Source organism: Montipora capricornis, chromosome 14 (assembly GCF_036669925.1).
Source record: "Montipora capricornis isolate CH-2021 chromosome 14, ASM3666992v2, whole genome shotgun sequence".
Taxonomy (NCBI): domain Eukaryota; kingdom Metazoa; phylum Cnidaria; class Anthozoa; order Scleractinia; family Acroporidae; genus Montipora; species Montipora capricornis.
The window spans coordinates 5,325,793-5,330,792 of NC_090896.1; the positions used below are offsets into that span (position 1 = coordinate 5,325,793).

Consider the following 5,000-nt stretch of genomic DNA (forward strand, 5'->3'; position numbering starts at 1 on the left):
CCAATAGAACACAAATGTGAGTCTTTTTCGAAGCCCTCCGATCCACAGCGAATGAAGTGGAAATATGTGGTTAATATACCTTGTGCCTGAGCCTTAGCCTTAGTTTGTTAAATTTGCGTAGCGTAACGGCTAAGATTTTGCCGACACGAGTGGTCTATCCAGACAACCGGTAAGTCAAGTCTTTTAGTTGTTATTAATATTTTATCTTATTAAATATTTATTTTTATTTCTATGTTATTTTGGGGTGGTCCACAGGGGTAGTCCACGTGTGTAGTCCGTGGACAGGTCAGTATGGTAGTTCGTGGACTCGGCCCGAAGGGGGTCCATGGACGGTGTCTGACATTTGCAAACTGCAGACTGCAGACTAACCCTAAATTACAATTATTGAAAGCTAATCGTTTCAAAACGGGTTCTTAGACTTAAATAATGTTTATCAGCGCTATTTGGGGGATTATTGTTCCCGGGTCAACCCGCCTTGGACTTCCAAGCTGGAGGTTCCGAGATCAAGCTTTGACCTGGCACCAGTAGTTCAAAAGGAGTATAAAGGTATCGACCGGATAAATCACTACCCATTGGATAGTGCAATTGGCTATGACTTAATTTATAATCCACTGGATTGTGATTTATCTGGCGGCAGGTATTTTTTGCAGGTTGCAGGTTGAAATTTCATTACAACTGAAAAACCGCTGACACTAAAAAGAAAGGGAAAGCGATAGACTTGCCGTGACTGTTACATGAACAGCCAACCTTAGGCCTAATTAGGCCTAAAGAAAAGTTTTTAGGCCTAAGGTTAGCTATTCATGTAACAGTCACGGCAAGTCTATCGCTTTACCTTTCTTTTTAGTGCCAGCTGTTTTCCAGTTATAATGACCTTTCAACCAGCAACCGGCAAAAAATACGTGCCGTTTATCTGGTGGATAGTGCTATTCATTGTTTGAACAACTGGGGCCAGGTGTTTAATTAAGTAAGTAATGCACCTATCAATATTAAGCCCGAGGAGGGGGTGGGGATTGGGCATGGGATGGGGATTTTGACATTTGCTTTAAAAAAAAGTTCCCCAACCCTGGAAATTGGGGGTTGGTACATTTCGCTGACCCCCAGTCCATGGACTACGCAAATAGACTACCCTAAAAATACTATTTCGAATCAGTACTGTTGATCTACTTGTGTAAGCAGCATCTCAAATAGTGCTTGCTTAAGCCTCAACACCCATTTTAAACAGCGTTGTTCAACAGTAGAAGTCTAAGCACCCATTTTAAAATGGTTAGCTTACATGAAGTGATTGGCCATCGCAACAATAATCGAAATGTAACCTTTTTAAATGGGTGCTTAGACTTAAATACTGTTGCACAATGCTGTTCAAACTCTTTTTCCTGGTCCTCTATGGAAATCGCACACTCATGAATCATTCGTGTAGGATTCGTAGAAAGCCGCCATTTTCACTGATCGCGCTGAAATTTGGCGTGTTTACTGGGTAGAAATAGCCCCAGTTTCCCTGTAAATCTCGGCTTTCTAGCTTTCATGACGCCTACATGACGGACATTGCGAGTCAGGCAATTTGACTCCGAGCGGAGGCAAAATTTTCAACTTTTTAAAGTGATTGCTGAGTGGTTTTAATAACGTTTTTCGGCCAAAAAATTACACTACAGGCTTCGGAAAGGATAAAGAAAAGGATTGTGGTGCATTTGATGGAATTTCAAGCGTTAAAATCACTGAAAAGGTAAGATTATTTTGAAACGGCGGTTTTAAAACGCAAGTCACAGTTCAGGTCAGGTCATAGGTCAGGTCACAGGTCAGGTCAGGTCAGGTTGCAGGTCAGGTCAGGTCAGGTCAAATTTATGTCCAAGAAAGCAGATAAACTGAAAAAAAATTTAGTTTTGCATCCAAAAATTCGCAATCAACGCTAAAATGACCAAATTTTGCCTGGAAAACTTTTTTTTTGTGTTATTTTTCTTAAATTTTTTCCTTCAAATTTCGCTTTTATAAAATGTTTCTGTAAATAAGTTATATGCTGTTGGAAAGCTTATTTTCTTAGCTCGGTGTCCTTAATTAGTGTCCTTCATTAGTGTCCCCAATTAGTGTCCCCTATTATTTTCTCCTAAAAGTATCCCCTATTAGTGTCCCTGTTAAGTGTCACCTATTAGTGTCCCCCATTAGTGTCCCCTATTAGTGTCCCCGTTAAGTGTCACCTATTAGTGTCCCCATTAAGTGTCACCTATTAGTGTCCCCCATTAGTGTCCCATATTAGTGTCCCCCATTAGTGCCCCCATTAGTGCCCCCATTAGTGTCCCATATTAGTGTCTCCAATCAGTGTCCCCTATTAGTGTCCCCCATTGGTGGTCTCCATTAGTGTCCCTTTTAAGTGTCCCCTATTAGTGTCCACCATTAGTATCCCCAATTAGTGTCCCCATTAGTCTTTCCAATTAGTGGCCTCTATCAGTGTCCCCTATTGGTGACCTCCATTAGTGTCCCCTATTAGTATCCCTAAGTAGTCTCCCCTATTAGTGGCCTCCATTAGTGTCCCCTATTACTGTCCCCAATTAGTGTCCCCTTTTAGTGTCCGCTATTAGTATCGCCAATTAGTCTTTCCTATTAGTGGTCTCCATTAGTGTCCCCTATTAGTATCCCTAATTAGTGTCCCCCATTGATGGCATCCATTATTGTCCCCTTTAAGTGTCCCCAATTAGTGTCCCCTATTAGTGTCCCCTATTAGTGTCTCCTATTAGTATCCCCAATTAGTGTCCTCTATTAGTGTCCCCCATTAGTGTCCCCTATTAATGTCCCCTATTATTATCCCCAATTAGTGTCCCCTATTAGTATCCCCAATTAATGCCTCCATTAGTGTCCCGTTTTAGTCTTCCCCATTAGCGCAGGTACGAACAGGACAGACGCATGCAATGCACTGCTCTAAAACAGGGAAGTTTCTTGATCCAATAGCTATTGAACTGCTGAATGGTGCTGTTACACTGGACAACGCTAATAATTTATTTGTACTTTTCATTTTATTTCACATTGTTTATAGTGTATAAGAAGTTACATACAAGGTTGTTTTCAATAATTAATTAGCTTATTAAGTAAATTACAGTTATAACAATAATTAAAATGTGTGGGGTGGCCAAAGTAGCGTACGCTTTTAGTCAAGGTGTTTTAATGAGCTACAGTTCTTTGCAGAAACCAAGCTTCTTCATTAAACTACATGTACATAATGTACTGTAGCTGTGCAAACTATTTGTTCCACTTCATTCATTATTTTCAATTTCTTGTTTTGTTCCGTTTGTTCCAGGTTAACCTGCTTTTGGACATGACTGTATATAGCCTACATCTACTCTGCTCATGTTTATTTGCAAACTTGATCAAGTCCAAACTTACTTGGAATATCCAAACACAGTCCAAATTAACTTCAAACCAAAGGTAATGTCAGAATATGTTATCCTTTATAAGGGTCACAGAGTAGTTGTGGTAAGACCATCAACCTATAGGCTTTGTTATATTTGCATGGTTCATTTTATTTCACACTGTTTAATGGTGTAGGTTCTATTCAATAATTAAATAGCTTATTAAGTAAATTACTATTTTTTAGACATGTATAGAGCCTACTCTGCCCATATTTTGTAAACTTTTTCAAGCCCAAACTTACTTGGAATATCCAAACACAGTCCAAAAATTATAAACTTCAAAACAAAGGTAATGTCAGAATCTGCTATCCTTTATAAGGGTCACAGGGTATGTAGTTGTGGTAACACAATCATTTTCCATTTTTGGTACTCTATTAAATTAGAAGTGTTTAATAGTTCGGAGCCAACACTTATCACAACGAGACTCATTCACCAGACACAAACAGGCAGTGTTTAGTCAGCCTCTTTTATTTGCTACGGCATGCTCAAAAACTATTAATTTTTTATTAATTGGTTAAGTTGTTATTGAAATCCAAAAAGAAAATTGGGGATAACCAGGCATTTTTCAAAGAAACTTTATCAACAATTTGGAAAAAGCTGTAAAATACAAAGCAATGTATGGCATTCTTTTCCAAATTTGAAGCTTAATAATTGTTATTATTATCTCTGAAAAAAGCATTGTTATCCCCAATTTTTTTTGGATACCATGAACACTTGCTGAGTTCTGCTTTCTCCTCATAGTTTTAAACGGCGCAAAAAAAATTATCCCTGTATTAAGTAGCAACACCCATAGGAAACCCTTGAGTATCTCGAAATGCGCAATAAGAATTATTATAGTAGGGATGGTCCTTAAGAGTTGCTGACAACTTGAACTCAGATAAGAGATGAGCACTTGCTGAGTTCTGCTTTCTCCTCATAGTTTTGAGGCAAACGACATGAATTTGTTAGGGGCTTGAAAACAAACATCTAACAACAATTGGATCCAAGATTTTAAATTAGCCAAGTCCAGACCCCTGATCAGTCTCTTTGGTTTTGAAGAAACACAAGGCGATTTGATAGACTTCACAGGTCATCACTGGCATGTCAGCAGACACTCAACCTGTTCCCTGGCATTAGGAACCTCAGGCTTACTTCCTGGAATGGCTGTTATGTGAGCGGTTTCATCTAAGTGTGCCTCTGTCCGTTTTCACGATGTAGGGTCTTGGTGTTTCTGCTGCACCTGTGACTGTTGCCCATTGGTAACTGCTTCTGCGTTGTCCTCCGTTGGGGGGGGGGGGGGGGGGTTGCCAGCTTGAATTGTTTTTCAGTGGGGTAGTTCTGACTGTTGCTGATTGAAGACAACTCTTAATGTAGCCTTACTGAGAGCGAGGCTAGTGAGTCTAACTTATCTGAGTCAAGACGTTTTGTATCCTTTTGGATCCTCCTCGCAAGTGGCACCATCGTTGGATACTCAATCTTTATCATTCTACTTATATATATATATATACATAAGTTGAAGGATTAAAGAGGACGCATCGATGCATCGATTCTCTGTTACTCTGAGTTTCGCGCCTAAGCGCTCGTCAGACAGAACTTTATTCAACTAAGATCATACCTTCCTTATAA

At 39.6% G+C, this 5,000-nt stretch overlaps 1 protein-coding gene across 3 annotated transcripts in view; it reads left to right on the forward strand.

The window, feature by feature from the left end:
• Window positions 1-5,000, forward strand: part of LOC138032576 (uncharacterized) — a 149,351-nt gene that overhangs the window by 59,075 nt on the left and 85,276 nt on the right. The window contains exons 1-3 of one of the 3 annotated variants that reach the window (XR_011128405.1): window positions 1-169; window positions 1,650-1,720; window positions 3,284-3,411. The exon at window positions 1-169 is cut by the window's left edge and continues 9 nt beyond it. The exons of 1 other annotated variant lie outside the window; for it this stretch is intronic. The gene's annotated coding sequence lies outside the window, so the exon portion shown is untranslated. The remainder of the gene's footprint in view (window positions 170-1,649; window positions 1,721-3,283; window positions 3,412-5,000) is intronic. One more of the 3 variants, XR_011128404.1, reaches the window with a different exon arrangement.